At 48.1% G+C, this 18,687-nt stretch overlaps 1 long non-coding RNA gene across 1 annotated transcript in view; it reads left to right on the top strand.

Annotated features, from left to right (window-relative positions):
• Positions 1-2,504: 2,504 nt before the first annotated feature.
• The window catches only part of LOC105985496, a 92,268-nt gene continuing 76,085 nt past the window's right edge, over positions 2,505-18,687 (top strand). Inside the window, exon 1 of the long non-coding RNA XR_001175059.1 lies at positions 2,505-2,636. This is a non-coding gene — a long non-coding RNA (uncharacterized LOC105985496). The remainder of the gene's footprint in view (positions 2,637-18,687) is intronic.

Raw genomic sequence — 18,687 nt, 5'->3', positions numbered from 1 at the left:
TGCTCCAGCCCTCCCCCCAACACACGGGCACACGCTTGCTTTTCTGGAATGTTCTCCCCCAGGATTTTCGCCTGGTGGCCTCCTATCTTTAAGCCTTAGTGAGCCCTTCCTCAGTCGCCGTATCGGGTATCGCTAAGTTGTAATCCTGCCTTCTTTGACGAGGCTTCATCCCTTTTCTACACATCACTGGCCCGTCGGATCTGTCCTGTCCCGAGCGGCAGCATTTACACACTCGCGTGTGCACACACCTGCGTGCATGTGTGCACACACACACACAGGCATGCCTCCCGCTGGAAGAGAGCCTCCAACTCCTTCTACTGGTCTCTGAGAAGCGTTCCTAGGAAAGACATAGTCCGTAGACCGTGGATGGACTGACGGACGGACGGACGGACGGATGGACGGACGCATGGCTTGGTGGCACTGCTCCCCCGGCCGCCCCTTCTCACAGGTAACGTGCGAATCATCAAGGGCGTGCGGGGAATTGCTAAGAACTGTCCTAAGGGTGGCGTGTGGATGATCCGCCTTTTAAAATATTCTCATGTAAATTTGCCTCATCGGAAGGAAAAAAAAATACAGGGACGCACGCAGAACGTGTTTAATTTCTTCAGATGAGACCGTGGCCCCCGACTGTGTGGTGGACGGCGGTACCCGCTCCTTGTCTGTCTGTCCTTCTGTGAGAACGCTCAGGAATCAGACACTTCTTTTCCGTTCTGGGCTTCCTTTCCTCCCAGGGTACGTGGGGCCCAGTGCCTTCTAGGCAGATGCTCCACCCCACGCACCAGGCTTTCCTCCCTCTTGATTTTAGTTCATTTTTGTTGAGGACTCTCAGCCCTGCCGCCTGGGGCCAGCTTCAGACCCCCCGATGGAAGCCTCCCAAGAAGTGGGGGTTACAGGTGTGGGCAGACACGCTCCTCTCCCTTCCCGGCTGGCTCGGGGCTCCGCCGTGTCCAGAGGACGCACCTCGCTCCCAGACAATCCACCTTGCCACCAAGTCTCGCCAGGCCGCACGCCGTGTGGAATGTAGTCGCTTTCCACGCTGCCCTCGCCGATCCTCACATGACGGGCGCGGTGTGCGTACGGGGCCCTCGGACGCGGGGATACCGGAGTGACCCACTGGTCCCCAGCTTGCGGGCGGGCTGCGGAGCCCGGTCGGTGTCTGGGACGCTCAGCAGCTTCCGGCAAGGCAGCTCCCCTCCGCCCGCCCGGCCTTCCCCTTCGTCCCCCGCCGATCCCGTTCTGCTGATTTCTGCATAGCCTGTCACATCGCTTTACCCCCCCCCGCCCCCCAAAAGGAGAGAAACGAGCACCCCGGCCTTCTGCCCAGACTCCTACAAAACGAACGCGACATGCTTCCTCCCGCAAAGTTGCTGCACGTGCCTCTGTACTTGGATTGAGGAAAGTGTTAATGAGTTTTCCGCTGTTACCACAAAAATCCAGCATTTATTTGGCTTATGGGCCAGAGGGTTTTTGGTTTGTTTGCTTGCTTGCTTTTGTTTGTTTTTGGGGGAGGAGGTCCTGGGGCTTGAACTCAGAGCCTGGGCGCCGTCCCTGAGCCTCTCTGTGCTCAAGGCTAATGAATGTTCTCCTGCGTGAGCCACAGCACCATGTCTGGCTTTTTTGACTTGTTTATTGGAGATAAAGAGTCTCACAGCGACATTTCTGCCCGGGCTGGCCTTGAACCGCGATGCTCAGATCTCAGCCTCCCGAGTAGCTAGGACGACAGGCGTGAGCCGCCGGCGCCCGGCAGTCCAGAGTCTCTGAGTTTGTGGCCCTCAGATCCTAAAGGTGGAAGGCTGCGGTAGAGGACGCCGCTCCCTTCGGGGTGTCTAGGATGCAGAGAGGGAGGGGCCGGCCAGGGGCAGTGTGTCCGCGGTGTGTCCCTCGGGGACCTCCCCGCCTCTGGCCGGTCCCTCCGTCCCGGAGTGTCCATCCTCTCCCCATCCTGCCGTCAGAGCGTTAACGTCACCCGTGGGTGAGCCTGTTCCTCCTCACCTCATTGACGGATTAGCTCACGCGTGAGGTTAGAGATCCCCCGGATCCCACGGCCTTCCCCCAAACCCCCCTCCTGAGCATGGCTGGACCGGGCCGGCCCTCCACAGACCAACCTCTGGCATGCAAATCCGAGCAAAGGGTGAAACATCTTCCAGGAAGCGGCTCTGATGTGGGTCCAGCCAGGCTGGCGGCTGGCTTTGCAGGCATGGAGGAGCTGCGAGGCGCAGACTGGGGGAGGCCGCGGCCTGGGGGAGGCCGTGGACTGGGGGAGGCCACGGTGGGATTCTCGCCCGGCGTCTTTCTCTCCTTGCCAGTCCTGCCAGGCGACCCCGGCCTTCGGAGACCATGTACGGTGGACAGAGCAGAGTCCCAACCCCCGGCTCGTCCCCTCTTTCGGAAATCACTAGAAAGCCTGCGTTGTTTTTCTGTGACGTCCTTGGGCTTATGAAGACGGTGATTGTATTTTTGCCGCCTCTTCTCTTAACAGCAGCAGAACCCGGGCCACGCAGCTTCTCAAGAACGAAATGGCTTCCCGCTGGAGCTGTGACGGAGCGTCGCCAGCCGGCCAGCCCGCAGTCCAGGAAAGCGTCTCCGCGCTCTCTATTGATGCCTAGCGACAGGGATGCCGCCCATACACCCACAAGGTAAATTGACTTTATTATTCTGAAGAACACAGACAATGCCTTCTACCACCCGTGAGGCTTCTAATCCTCAAAAACACGGCCGGCTAGCTGCCAGGGCAATCACCCGAGAGGGAGGGAGGGCCGTCAGGGAGAATTCCCAACGCCGCCGCCGCTCATGTTTATTTCCCTTCTCTTCTTATTGCCCGTACCATCTGTAAACACGTTCTCTGCTGATTTGTATTTTCTGCTCGCGTCCTTAGAGATACCGTATTTCCCTGCGGGCTCTGCACTGGTAGCATCCTAGTTTATGAAATCTTAAAAGAACACCTCTCAGGATGGGACTGAGGGGGCCGGTGTTGGAAGGGCCCCTCCTTCCGTGTGCTCAGAACCGTGGCTATGTCTGCAAATCCGCCCTGGCTGCGTCCGTGCGGATTTACGCACGGTGCGTCCCGTCTGCTCGCGAAATGAACCGTGTGGGGGAGCGTCCGGCCTGGTTGCTCTGTGTCACCTGTTGACTTGGTTTGGAAGGAAGATGGCGGAGCCGTCAAAGAGGAGACCCAGGAGTCTGCACCACCACCCATGCGGCTTGCTCTCCAGACATGCAGAATTGCTTTCCTTCAGAATTCTAGTATATTCTTCTGGTTTTGTTTGTTTGTTTGTTTTGTGGTGGTGGTTTTTCAGTCATGGGGCTTGAACTCTGGGCCTGGGCGCTGTCCCTCAGCGCTTCAGCTCAAGGCTAGCGCTCTACCACTGGAGCCACAGCACCACTTCTGGTTTTCTAGTGGATTATTGGAGATAAGAGTCTCACGGACTTTCCTGCCCCGGGCTGGCTTTGAACAGCGATCCTCAGATATCAGCCTCCCGAGTAGCTGGGATGACAGGTGTGAGCCACCAGCACCTGGCTCTGTTTTTTCCTTTTTTTTTTTTTATTTTTTAAAATCCATTCCTCCAAGTAGATTTCATATTATGGTGTCTATTTCTCTTTCCTTTTTATTTATTATTTGTGCACTCACTCAACTTGTTTTAGGAAAAGACATTTGAAAAGTAACATTTCACAAATAATGGGTAGCTGTAATCCCAACCTGAAAATGCAAAATGTTTGCTTGTTATTTTTATCCTAGGTCTTGGTTGTGGATTCGCTCAGAAAAATACGGGAATAAATCTCTCCAAAGACTTTTTGACAGACACAGACACGTGCCAGTTTACAAAAGTATTTCTGTGTTAAGAAGATTACAAAAGAAATCCCCAAAACAAAAAACCAGAAAAAAAATAGTTTCTCCCATTCAAAAGCAAAACAAAAAAGGATCCAACAAACCCCCCAATTTTCCATAATGTAATATTCATGGTAGAAATGAGCTAATCCACTTTGTGAAATGCAGTCACAATTTAAAAGATAAACCAAAAGTAAAACTACACTACACACACGGAGCTACCCTTAAGCCGTTCGAAGACAGGCTCCCAGACCCAGGTTTTGCTGATGCTAAGACTTTGTAAGAATTCAAGAAAATTGAATTTGGAAAGTGTCAGGCACTATTTATAAGCAAAACAATATGCCGTGAGCTTTTCAAGCTCAGATCTGGTTTAAGCTTGAATAAGCTCAATTGACAAATTCAGGCTTTTCACTTCGAGAATAAGATGACTCCCTCATTAACTAGACTCTCTGCGTGCTATCTCGACGAGCGTAATAATTTGTGACCTTGAAGGGAAGGCTTGAAGGTAAGGGGTGGAAGTAAAAGCCAGGAGGCGGGGTTGGTTTGTCCTATCAGAACTCGGCCCTGATCACGTTAGAGAATGAATACCTTGACATATTAGCCAGAAGGACTAATTGCCAGCCAACTGTGACCAATCTCAATCGCAGACTGGCGTTTTTTCCCTGACAAGGATTGGGAGAGTCACAGCGCACAGCTCAAGTTCCGTCTCTGGTCCCAGCTGACTTGCCGCCACGTAAGCGGCGGTGGTCAGGTTTGGGGCGTGGAGCTCCAAGAGCAAATGTAGTGATGCGCCAGCCGTGAAGTGGAGGGGCGAGCCCCGGCCGGGGGCTGGACTTGTTTGCATGTCGGATGAAGGCCCCACCGCCTCCAGGCTGTGGAGCTGCATAGATGCGGACGGTGGTCGGGACCCCGCGGAAGCCGTAGCGCCGTTTGTTCACCAACGGGAACCCGGCCCCTGGACTTAGAATATAACGGCTCAGTGAAAGTCTTCACTCACCCCCAGGCCTTTGTCCTGGGCCGCCGTTACTACGCCGCCGCCGTTGGTTTGCCTTTAAAGGTGTGAGGTTTTGTTTTGGTGGTACTGGAGTCTGGACTCAGGGCCGGGAAGCTGCTGTGGTTTTTGTGTTCTTGGTTAGCGCTCTACCCCTTGGGCCACAGCCTTTTGGAGATCAGAGTCTCACGGACTTTCCTGCCCAGGCTGACTCTGAACCGAGATCCTCAGATCTCAGCCTCCTGAGTAGCCAGGATGACAGGCGTGAGCTGTCGGCGTGCAACTGGTACTGGTTATTCTTAACATGGTGTGTGTGTGGGTCTCCTGTCTTGTTCAGGTGCATGCTTGGAAGGTAATACGCCTATTTTGGGGTTCCCATCCTGCCAGGGTGATGGGTGTATAGCTTCTTCCCAGTGGGATGCGTCTCTCCTTCGTTTCCGCCAGGGCTAGTCTGGAGCTATGGAATTTGTACTCAGAATTCCTGGACATGGGCCATCTCTCTCTCTCTCTCTCTGTGGGGTTGGCGGGTGGCTGTTGATAGAATGTGGACGTATCTCCTGTTCTTGAAGAACCGTGAGTCAGCGTTTACCACGGTTTCAGAGTGGCTTGAGACCGGCCGCGTTCACCTTACCTGGGAAGGCTGAGCGGCTCTCCCCTCCCGATTCAAGTCTCCAGGGCCAGTCCCTGCTACACCCACATTTACACATTTTTTGGGGGGTGGGTGGGTTGATTTTGGCATGTGCTAAAATCTGAGGAACTGTCTGGTCTTCAGAGATCAGAGTGTTGTATATATATATTATACATATATACACATATATATGTATTATACATATGTATATATATAAAATGGTCAAATAAATAAATTTTAAGAGAGACAGTAGTCTTTCCTTAGTGACGGTGGAAACGTGTTTCCCTGGAAATCTGCCCCAATTGTAGGTTTTTCCTTTGAGAAAGCGAGAGGTTGGTTCTCACATTCGTTTTCTTGCATTTGGGGGTAAAAAAAAAAAAAATGACAGCGCCGTTCAAACTGACAGGGATTAGGAGCGAAGGCCGTCTTTCCTGCCAAAGTCTGTTCCTTAGAATGTCCTGTCTGGAGGTCCGTGGCTCCTGGCTGCTTCAAAGGCCAGCACATTTGGAGTGTTTTACCTCGCAGCCCGTCTCGTGTTCCGTTAACCGTTGGCGGGCTCACGTCGGGCAGCTGTAGCCGCCGCCGTGTTCTTCTTCCCTGGTCAGATTTGGCCTGGGATGGACAAGGGTGTTTGGCAGCCTGGTCTGAACGGCCATTTGAAGCTCTCCTGTTTCGAAGGTTTTCAAGCATCCATTAGATGCGAGCGGCTGGGGGGGTTAATGCCGATCAGATTCATAACCAATTCTCACTGTTCTTTTTTTCCTGCTGCTATGGCTGACCCTCATATTCCACTCTTATTCCAGTCGATTCTTAATATTTAATTATCGCCAGCTGGTGTAAGCTCCCAGCTCGGGCCTGGATCTCCTAGCCTTCTGTCCCTCTTCTCCTTGAAACCAGATGTTAGCTTCCAGCCTGCTGGCCTGGGCCCGAGGAGCACGTAAACGTGGTCTCTTTCGGTTTGCTAATCTGCGGCTCTGCAGAGGCTGCGGTAGCAGCTGGATTGATAAATGAGGGCACCGCAGGCCTGGTGGTCCGAATGGGGTCTTTTCATCATCACAGACAAGCGCTCCTTGAAACACTCATGAAAGGAGAGAAGCTTCCGATTTCAGTGGTTTCCAAACACCAGCTCCCTCTCACCAGTGCTTCCCAGACGCAGGGCATTCTGTATGGAGCCAGGGCCGTGTAATTCCCTAATCACATGTGAGGGATCTTGCCTTTGATCTGGTTACACTTGATATCTTTCAGTTAGTCTCAACACGGCCAGTCATTAGCCTTTCAGAACATGCCTAGGAGAAAGAAAAGAACACAGCTATACCCCGAAAGATGGACCGTAATTACCACCCCAGGACACAACGCTTGCCTGTTACAACTTTACTATCCAAATTGAGCTTGCCAGGAAGAGGTGAGTGGATGTATGTGTGTGTGCAGATAGGTAGATACATCAGGATCTGACAGAAAGATCCAACCAGAGTGAACAGTGAAAACAAGGAAGGGGAAATAGGTGTGCGTACAAACCAGGCAGAAGAGAAGTACTCCTCTCTATGTCCTTCAGCTTCTAACATGTCTAAAGTTCACAGCTATACAGAAGCAGCTAGATTTTTCTCTTTTGTCGGTATGCCCATTAAACCTACAGGTCATCGTTTAATGTGTAAAATCGTAATTATTAATTGCGTAAGGACCAATTATATATGTGATATATAATATGATATATCATATATGTCATATATATCATATATATAATACATCATATATAATGTATCACCTGTATATGGATTATACAATAGATTACAAAGTCCATATCATATAGTCCCTATATATGTTATATGTCTATTAATCTATTATATAGCCATATACATGATATATATAATATAATATATAATTATACCTTATAAAATTATATAATATAAAACTAATACATAATTAGCGCATTATATAATTAATATAATATATGTATGAATATATTATATATTTATGTATATCGTGTAAGTGGCTATATAATAGATTAATAGATATACATCATATGTTTAATATATATCATGTATATGGCTATATAATAGATATATATAATAGGTATATATCATATATATGGACTATATAAGAGATAGACATAATTGGTAAATAGCTAGATATTTAGATAGATATATCTATATATCATATATATGGACTATTAGTATAGAGAGGTAGAGATAGATATATTTATGTATCGCTATAGTAGAGCTATTTATCTGTAAATCTATATATTCCTATATGAATAGTCCATATATGTGATATATAATATCATTTTGTATCATGGGAGGAGAGAGAAAGCATACACAGCAAATTTTTTAACATCAGAAGGAAAGAAAAACTGCTCGGTGTCTGTTGGCGACTGCGCAGCAGGCTTGCTGAGTGTATTCACTGATCTGGTTGTGTAAAGGGGGCGTGTCCGGCGGGAAGCGGCTTGGGAGTGGGCATACCCACGTGCGAGTGTTTTCTCTGGTGAGGGGAGTGCTTCTCACAGAGCTGCCAGCCTGGCACTGTCGCCGGTGGAGCCGTGCGCGGCCGTCCCGGGGGCTGGCGGAGGATCCTGGCGTGCGGTGTGTCCCCCGGGGGGGAGCCCGGGGTCCGGCGGCAAAGCCCTGCCTTCTCCTCGAACTCCCCACCCCAGCTACACTTACAGCACGTTTGTGGGTAAGCCGCCTAAAAATAACACCTTCCAAACACGTTGATCAGATTTGCCCTGTCGGTATTAGTCTTTGAGAACAACTTTTGGTAGGTGTCACTATGCGGTGTTTATATACACGCATAAAAGCATGTATACACACAGACACACACACACATGTGTATATGTATGTGTGTGTGTGTGTGTGTATATGTATAAACACCTGTACTTGTGCATCACCCTGCTCTTCGGGTCTCCCGTGACAGTTGAAGGCCTCTCTTCCCCCAAACCCCCTCCGACGGTCGCGCCATTGTCTTTGTTTTATTTAACAGACTTTCTTTAAAGCTCTTTCTGTTTCTGGTCATCTAAAAACCTCGCGTCCCTCTAGCAAACCTGATACATAAAAATCAGCCCTGTGCGTGTGTGCGAGCCACAGTTACTCGTTGGTTTTGTCGATGCAGGAGTGCGCGCTGGGAAATCAGGGTGAATGGTTTGTTTAAAGGAGGCGGCGTTCCTCCATCGCCGTGTCTAGGATGAGGGCCTGGTCCTGTGCTTGTGCAGCACGAACCTCCCTCGGCCTGGCAGGAGGTGGCCCAGTGTTTCCTGAATGAAAAGTACAGAGGGTTTAATGGCTCTCCTCCCCCAGGCTCTTTATAGAACTTGAGAACAAACTTCTAAAACTCCTCCTGACTGCTGGCAAAAGTACCCCATTTAACTCAATAAAACCAGAGAGCTAACAGGGAAACCTAATTCTAGGAACTAACTGCTGACAGAGAAGGGATTTCAATAAGTAACTAATTAAAAACAAAGTTAGTAGATTAGCTCTACCTAACTCTTTAATTATGACGATACTCAAGTTGCTGTCTGGAGAAACTCATTAATTTCTATCTCTTTCATCTACGATTTGGTTAACTGTGCATACACAAGCTATAGATTCAACATTAAAAACTTTCATTTCACAGATCCAATTAGACTTAATTAGATTCAACTGAAGAAAAAATTCACTTCTCATTTGTGTGCAGTATATAACCCAGATTTATGATGCATATTTTTCTAAGTTTTAGTTAATTCACAAATGTGTGTCACGCGCGCATGTATGTGTGTGGGGGGGGGTATTTGTATGCAATGGGTACCAGACATCGAGGTGTATGCCGGTGTTAGTCCAGCACTTAGGAGGCTGAGACAGGAGGATTGTGTTTTAAGCTACCCTGAGCTACATCAGCAGAACCCATAATAAACAAATCAAAGGCTGGAGATGTAGCTCAGTGGAAGAGAACTTGCCTAGTGTTTGCAAGGCCATGGGTTTAATTCTCTAGGACTGAAAAAGAAAAGACCGATGATATAATTTATGTAGTATCATTTTCTCATTAGCGAGATAGAATATAGAATATCAGAACTTTGGAAAGCTTTTTATTAGCATCAATAAATTGTTTTGTTGCCACGATAAAAGGCTAACTTTTTAAATGAGATAAAGGAGATCCATTTTAGTTTTATTTTCAGATGTATTTTAGCACGACTCGCAGAATGAAATTCTATTAACGGCTGGCTTCGGAGGGTAATGAATGGCTTTTCTCATTACATTTTTAAAGATATCATTCAAATAAAAATTGAAATCATCGGGATATTTTTTTTTCTAGAAAAATCATTAGTCCTTGGAAATCTCTGATTCACGGGAAGAACGCAGGAATGCGCATTTTCTGGAAGCTCGCGGCCGGTCGCAGCGACCGAGGACACCTGTCATGAGTTGGGTTTTTTTTTTTTTAATGACTGTCGTATGATCTAGAACCAGTAGCGGCAGGAGGCGGCTCTGGAGGCCAGGCCGGGGCGGAGGTTCGGCTCTGGTGTGGCGGTGGCCTCCGGGGGACCAGAGAGGAGCTGTGGTGGCGGGGCAGCGGGAGGGAGGAGGCGCGGTCTGACTGTGGTGAATTCAAGGCCCGGCCTTGGGGATGAGCTTCGGTCTCAGTCGGGCCGTCAGGGAGAAGCTGCTGTGGTTCATTCCCCGCAGCTTGAAGGAGAGGAGGAGAGGAGGGTGGGCCTGGGAAATACCGTACTGAGCACGGTGCACCAGGCCAGAGCGGCAGAGGACATGATTCCTACCAGATAATCACACACAGAGACCTACGCTCGCACACGGGTCAGGGAGAGGTATCCCATGTGGACAGCCTGTTCCTGGCTGCGTCTGTCTGTCCCCTGTCCCTCGTCCGTTCATCCGCTCCCCCAGCCTCGTGGTGTGATTTGGGCTGTTCACCGTGTGACGCACACCAGGGCCCCACTCCCGAGCGTCCCAGGCTGCGGTCGCCTGACACTGGCGCAGGCTGGGCAACTCCGATCACTCGGCTAAGTTTTACCCGGGTCCTCGGGGGAGGAAGATGGTGAGATCCCCGAAGAGCAGCAGGAAGGCTCAGGGGTGCGGCGCGGCTGGCGGCCCGTGACGCCACCTGGACGGAAAGCAACTCCACACACGGCTTTGCGCGTGTGGCTCGTTCTCATTCTCCTTTGCGGAAGGTTGGAGAAGGAGGCGGCCAGCCCCGGGCGGCAGGATTTAAGAAGGCTTTGTGACAGGACGGGACGGGAATCTAGTTACACGGCAGAAGTCAATCTTGCGAACACGCGGAGACTCTACGTCTTCCAGACCTCCTCCTGGGGGGTCGGGGGGGGGAGCCTGGAGCAGGAATCCCTCTGCCACTGGACCCCTCCTACCCCTGACCCGGGGACCCGTGACCCTCCTGGGCCTGGCAGTCGTGCGGCGTGAGCCCTGCCTCGGGACGTGTTGGGAGATACCGGGAGGCTGAGGAGAGGGAGCGGCGGCTGAAGACGTAAGTACATTAAAAACACTAGCAAGAAAGAAAGAAAAACAAAAACCTCGTGTGTCCCTGTCTTGGGGTACATTTTGCTTAACATTATCTCATATGGTCATGTGTACATGGCCTTTGACCTTGTCTGCTTGTACTACTCACTGAAAACAAGGGAAACCATGGGAACTATGTTTCTTTGGGCCTGGCTTACTTCACTTAATATAATTTTTTCCAAATATTTCCATTTCCTAACAAATGAGGCAATGTCATTCTTTCTGACAGAGGCATAGAATTCCATTGTGTGTGAGCACACACACACACACACACACACACACACACATTTTCTCGATCCATTCATCTTCTGAGGGGCATCTGGGTTGGTTCCATATCTTAGCTATGGTAAATAATGCTGCAATAAACATGGTTGTGCTGGTAGCTTTAGTGTGGTCTTGTTTGTGATCATTTGGGTAAATGCCCAAAAGTGGGATTGCTGGGTCATAGGGGAGCTCTATGTGGAGTCTTTTGAGGAACCTCCATACTGCTTTCCAAAGTGGTTGGACAAGTTTACACTCCCACCAACAATGACGTAAGGTTCCCTTCTGTCCACATCCCCTCCAGCATCTGTTGTTATTAGAGTTCTTGATTATAGCCATTCTAATTGGGGTGAGGTAGAATCTCAGCATTGTCTTGATTTGCATTTCTTTTATGGCTAGAGAGGTTGAGTATTTCTTCATGTGTGTATTAGCCATTCTTATTTCCTCTTCAGAGAAGTCTCTATTTAAGTCTTTCGCCCATTATTTATTGGGCAGTTGTTTCTTTGAGGATTTGTTGTTGTGGGGTTTAGTTTTTTGAGTTCTAACTATATTTTAGATATGAGACCCTTGTCTGTTGTATGGCTAGTGAAGATCTTCTCCCAGTCCGTGGGCTTTCTGTTGATCTTGCTAGCTATGTCCTCTGCCTTGTAGAAGCTCTGCAGTTTCATGCAGAACCATGTTCTTCTTTATTTGGACAATATAGCTGCTGTTTTTTAAAGCCTTTCATGGCCGTTTTACCTATCTGTATTCAAACTTTATTTTGACACACTAAAATATTATCAAAAGGTAAATGTTATCCCTCATCTTTTTTTAATGTGTGTGTGTCATTACCTAGGAAGAGGTAAGGAAAGCCATCTAACAGATAGCCAGGGGTTAGGAAAGCCATGAACAGAGAGCCAGGGGTTAGAAGCCATCTAATAGATATCCAGGGGGTAAGGAAAGCCATCTAATAGCGCCAGCCTCAGGCAGGTGTCCGGGCGATGCGATTGTCCCAAACTTGACTCTTCATCAGTTGTCTGGACTGCTTTGCATTTTTCGTCTGGTTGTTCGTCTGTGGCCTGGGCCAAGCCCAGGGTTTGTCACTTCTGAACAAACAGGATGCGCGGTGGAAAGGAAAACGCTGACCCTGTGCGCCCCGACCCCGCAGGCTCTACACTGCCTGCCCATGCCCTTTGCTGCGTCCTTCTTCAGGGCCATTTGTGTGAGGCCCGGATTGAAATAATAATTCAGAAGCGCAACGGCACTTGAACCCCACCGAGAGCAGCCTCCAGCCGCTTAAACGTGATCGGCGGAGTCCTTTCCAAATGTGTGTCTGAACCAGGAGCTTGGAAAATAAACTGCACTTGTGTTAAGAAGAGAGCAGTTCGGGAGGATGGTGCGAGGGGGTGGGGGGGGGTATGGTTGGGGTAAATTGTCCGCAAGTCCTTACCCAGGGCACCTAGTGGACGCAATGGGAAGCTGATCCTTACTTCAGGACAATCGCCTTTGATTGGCTACACGAAGAATTCTTTTGTCTGAATTTTTTTTTTTTTAAAAGATGAAACGAAAACTTCTCATCGCTTCACATTTTTCAATAAAACGTGCGTAAATATACTCACGACATGCTTAAACATACCCTTTTCCGCCTAGAAGGGATTGATTCATGGAAGGCAAAATTCAGGACAGTATTCACCACGTCGGCCGATTCCGTAGTCGGGCCTAAAAGCTGTCTAAGAACAGCAAAGGCGATCAAAGGAGCAAGAGAACAGGAAAGCGAAGGCACCACGTCTCTCCCGGACAGTGTCTGCTCATGGTCACCAAGATGGCCACCAGCAGACTGGCACATGGGTGGCCGCCCAGGAGGGGTGATTCTACCCCCCAGACCCCATCCCGCAGGCCGGCCGGCCCGGTGTGTGAGCGCGGGCGTGGAGGAGAGAGGGAAGGGAGGAATGGAGCCGTTCATCCCCCTGGGTCTGCTGCTCCATGCTGCCTTTTTCTCTCTCCTTCCCGACTGAGCGGCTAACCCGTCCCCCCTGGTCAGACGCAGGTGAGAAGAGGTAGGTAAGGAGATGGTTATCGTATAAACCACACCAGTATCCACAGCCAGGGCTGCCGTGGGATTTAATGTTCTTTACACTGGGCTGTTTTCTAAAGCCTGCCTCACAAAGGCCTCCGCCATTCTGAATATTTCCTGGCGTGTTACCGAGACGAGACTAACCCCACAGCAGTCTAAGATAAATGACCACTGGTTATTTATCTTTCGTTCCGGGAAATACGCACATTTCTAGGGAAAAAAACATACGTGCATCTAGGGTTTGTCTTTCGTGATTGTTGGACGGGCTCAGAGTCCTTTCTCTTCTTGGGTGTTTCTAGCCATACGTTTTGAAATAATCTCTATTTTTTTTAATGAATTTTATTTTGTCATCCTTTGGGTCTGTTTTCATTTTTCATATCTTCGCAGTAAAGATGATGAACGGGGGTTCAGTTGCCTAAGTAAGGTAATGCGTATATTTGTTTTTAGACAGTTACCCCCTCCCTCATTTTCTGCCATTTACCCCTCACCACCCCCTTCCCCCCAAGTTGTAAAGTTCATTTCTAACATAGTGTCTGGTGAGTGTCATTGTTGCATTAGGCCATGCTTTGTTGTGCTGTTTCTGTGATTCCCTTTCTCTTCCACAGATCAAATAAATTTATATACAAGACAAAGGGTACAGAAAACTAAAAGAGAAGAAAAAAAAAGAAATAACTACATAGAGGACATAATGAGAACTTCTTGTTTCCAGTTCTTGGAGTTCGTGTTGATAGGCTTCATTACATATGTTCTTGTGCACTTAGCAATTGTGTTATTGAGATCCCCAGTTAGAAGATCATAGATATTCTAGTTATTATACACGAGGGAAACCATGGAACCCACTTTTCTTTGGGTCTGGCTTACTTCACTTAATATATTCTTTCCCTGGTCTTCCTGTTTCCTTACCACTGGGGCGACTCCCTTCTTTCTGGCTATGTGCCTCAAACGTAAGATCCTCCAACCTCATCTTTTCACGTGCTGGGATTACAGGACTGCTCCACTGTATGCGGATGATATATCTGTTTGTAGATCCGTATGTAGTGACAAAATCAAAGCAATGAGTATGTCCGCGGCTTCGAGCATCAATCATGTTGCGTGTGGGGAATTTTGTGCTTTTCTAGTCATTTCGAAATACACAAGGGATTATTTTTAAACTACTAGTTACCCCCACTGCGCTGTAGAAAACTCAGAGCTAAATCCGCCATTATACCCACATGTCGGCACCCCTTACAGATGTGGGATTTGTAACGTAACTGTAGCCTTCAGTTCCAGCCCTATAGCTGCAAAGGTCCGGATTTCGTGCATTGTTAAAGATGGAATGTGTGCGTTGTGCGTAGACACCACAGGTCCACCGATGGACGTTTGGGTGAATTCCACCTTTGGCCAGTTTTGGAGTGCTACCATCAACAGCGTGCAGGTGTCTTTCTGGAACTATGGTTTTATCTCCTCAACTATATACTCAACAGTAGAACAGTGGAATCATGTGTTCCTGGAGGGTCTCCACGGCGTCTTCCATAGTGTCTACATTGTTGTACATCTCCCCACCAACAGTGAGTAACAATTCTCTGCCACACGTTTCCATCTTTGGGACGGTAGCCATTTTTACCTCGTTTAATTTAGCTTGAGTTTTCCTGATGAGTAACGAGAAGAGCATTTCCATATATTTATTGCCCCATTATGTGTCATTGTTTGAGAAGTATTCACTTTGTTCTATGGCCTCGATTTTAATTCTTATTATTTGTTGTCTGCTTTTTGGAATTCCTTATTCTTGATATTAATCCATAATCAGATCAACAGTTTATAAAGATTTCCTCTTATTCTGCAGGTAATCTCAAGTCCATTGATGTACTTCATTTGTAGCGCAAAAAAGTTCATGTGCTCACATATCCCGTTTGTTTATTTTTACTTTATTTGGCTTTGCCTCTGGGAATCTAAAAAAAATATCATGGCCAGTACCAGTGACTTTAAGGTCTTCTCTGTCTTGTACTAAGTTCATCGTTCAGTTTTTATGTGACGTTTTTTAAATCTATTTTTTACTCGACTTTTGATCTGTATTCAGCTTCGCTCGCAAATCTTAGTAAGGGCACTGTCTTTACACAGTCTTTGTGCCTTTGTCAAAGACGGGTTGAGTGTAGGAACTTGGATTAAGTCTGCATCCTCTCTTGTGACTCTGGTGACACCGGTACCTTGATGCTTTCAGTCAACATAGCTTTGCACTGTGTTTGAAGTCAGTATGGCCGGTGCCTTTGCTTTATTTTGTTGTTCTACGTGCTTTTTAGGAAAAGCTTTGACTCGTCTGGGTCTTTTGTTGGAGTTCCCTGTGAATTTTAGAGATGACTAACTTGCATGTCTGTGGCCATTGGTATTTTGATGGGAATTGCCTTGAATCTAGATTCCTTTGGGCAGTATGGGCGGTGGCGGCAATGCCGGCCTTCTCGGGGAGTCTGGAAGCCGCACTGGAATTGTAGGGCCCCAATTTGACATATCCCCCTGGAAAAAAGGCCAAGGGTCAACTGTGACTTTCCAACTATAAACATAATACACGGATCATTGGGAAGGTCGGCACACTGTATCCTGCTGTGATCAACACTGAGAAATATTTACTCTTAATACTGTGTCGTTATAGTCTCTAAGGTTTTTGCTTTCCAAATATTTTAGCATCTTGTCATGGAGCATTTTTTTCCCCTTAGTTCACTTTAGTTATTAGAGCAGGGGATTTCGCCGTGCAAAGTTTTAGATGTCTGCCAAATACTCATCGGTCCACACCTCCCCTTCTCCCTCCCCTCCAAAAGAGTTTCCCCGGGATCCATCGCTGCATTTTCACAGTCGTAGAGAGTTTATTTTGACCACAGTTGACCCTTACTTCACCTTCCTTGTCAGTCCAACCTTCTCCTGTGAGCACCCATCTATTTTTCAACTTTCCGTGTTTCATCTATATCTGAAGATGTATAAATATAAATATACACATATGTGTATGACATAGAAATTACTTAAGAACGTAGAAATTATTAAGAACATGAAACTAAACTAAAGCTAGGCAGTACATCGGCACGGATCTTTGTTAAAGCATAAGAGGGGCCTGAGACTATACCTAAGATCCCAAGATGGGCAATCAGTAGGAAGAGAATCTGGTGAGATTCCCTGGCCTCACGGGGAAGGAAACGGAGTGCGCGGCACAGATAAGCGAACGGCTCCCGTCTCTTGAATGCGACTTCAGAAACGCCTTTCAGGTCCAGCTGGACTTCCGGAGCTCTCCGTGCGCTTTGATCTTGCCTTGGGTCCAGATCACGAACTGTCTCGTAGTGACTGATCTGTCCACAATATGAGAAACCCCCGCTCTGGATGCTGCTCTGCCTGTATTCTTCCTCACTGAGCCAGCGCCCCGTCGCTCGCGTATTTTCCTTGGTGCGTCTCTGACGAAACCTAAACTGGTGAAAGCCCTTTCTGGTTCATGTGCTGAGATCTGGTGCCACAGGTGAGATTTTAAAAACATCATGATTCAGCCCGCTAAACCCACAGGGTCTGTATGCGTAGACCCCGCCGGCCTCGGATTAAAACTCATTGTCCAGTAATATTACCTACATCCCGTTGGCCGCTCATTTGCGGTGGAGGGAGTTATTTGCATGCAAGAGAGCCAAAGCAATGGCAGCAGTTGAAATGGTTTTGGAAGGGTGAGTGGGGGTGGCCGAGAGGGGGGTTTATTGTACATAGGTACAAACCCGTTACTAGGAAGCTCCCCCCCAACCCGTGTGTGCTCATAAAGACCGTAACAAGAGAAGACAACTATTCACACAGCAATTACGCCGTAGCAAGCATTATACGTAGTCCAGAAATCATTTTAAAAGTATGCAGGAGAAGGTGGGTGGGTTGTACACAGACACTGTGTGATTTTACAGAAGCGTTCGGTATCTGTAGATCGTGGTAACATTAGGGTCTTAGAGCCAATCCTCCGTAGGTACTGGGAACAACACACAAGGTGATTTATACGCAGGAGAGAATTTTTCTTTTCCTCCTGCTCCCTCTTTTTTTATTTTCCCTATCCAGACTCTTCTGTTGGTGATGAATCGTGTCTCCCCATCCTGGAAATATCAGGAAGAAATTGTAATGAGTTCAGCAGACGCAAAACTGGACATATTCCTAACCACTAATAGTTTTTCAAGTTTGAGGTTCAGACAAGCTAGCGCTCCACGCGGGCCCCCACGCGGGCATCCGGTAGGACCCTGGGCTGCAGTTCTTCTCAGCAAGACTCTGTGTAGGTTTCTGAGTCTGGATTTAAGTTGGGCTGTGCGATTTCACTTTACAGGAACATGCAGAAGAAATCCAAGCAGAGCTTTGTGAGGGGAGGCCTTTGCTTACACCAAGTCTTTATTTATGCTATCAGAAAATGCCAGGCCTGGCAAGTTTCCTTCAGAACATTCTAACTCGAGGAAGGAGGATAAACCTTTTGGGGACTTGAACGAGAAGCAGTCAGTGGTAGCGTAGCGAGGGTTAGCCGAGGGGTAGGCCCAGTCACTAATTTTGGAAATGAGCGTGGAGGATGGATTTGGGTGTTAGCAGCCGTTCTTTCTGCAGCCCGGATTTTAAATAAGCGTCCATTTGTTTGCGCATAGGAAAAAAAAATAATCAAAGTCATGGTTGGCAGTTTAAGCTGAACTTCCAATCACATTGTTATGAGGAGAAGGTTGTTTGCGAGCCCGGCTGCTGCGCCAGTCCCATTTCTTTGTGCGGATCTTTGCTCCGCCAATAACTGAAATGGCCCGTCCTTTTCTTATCCGAACAATGCAGCTCCCCCTCTGTTGTTTGTCATAATGAGAAGACGGCTCTCGAAGGTGTAACACACCGTGCTGTTGAAATGTGAGGATGGCGGTGTACGTCGACTAGCTTTGAAGTCACACCCTTTGTTTCGCTCAGTCCTATCTAACTCTGGGTATGCAGGAATTTCATCTAAGTGAAAATAATTGGATTCTTGAGGAAAGGAAGACACATACTTGATCTATCCGGCCCAGTTCTTGAGGAACTGCTTTAACATGCGATACGCCAATTTTATACATTCCAGTGTCCTGACAGGTCACTGATCCTTTCCGAAAGGCATGGGTATAGGTATAGGTACAGGTCATAACCCTGGTGCTTACAGGTACACTTCTGCAAGGCGCTACGGCGCCTGGCCTTTGGTGAATTTCACTCAAGCGAATGTTTTACTGCAGCCCCAGTGATGGGAGTGCACAGAAGGTCTCCCGAAGTCAGGCTGGAAAATTCACAGTCCAAGTTAGGAAAGTAGTAATCGTTTCCTCCTAATGTGTCTAATCAGCGTCCACCGTCCCCCCCACCAGATCCACTCACCCCAGATTGTTAGCGTGCGCCTGCGAGCAGTGTGTGCGTGTGTGTGTGTGTGCGTGTGTGTGTGCATGTGTGTGTGCGTGTGTGTGTGTGTGCGTGTGTGTG

Source organism: Dipodomys ordii, unplaced genomic scaffold, assembly GCF_000151885.1.
Source record: "Dipodomys ordii isolate 6190 unplaced genomic scaffold, Dord_2.0 Scaffold29, whole genome shotgun sequence".
Lineage (NCBI taxonomy): Eukaryota > Metazoa > Chordata > Mammalia > Rodentia > Heteromyidae > Dipodomys > Dipodomys ordii.
The sequence above is the reverse complement of the archived record's forward strand: the minus strand, read 5'-3'. Positions and strand labels throughout refer to the sequence as shown.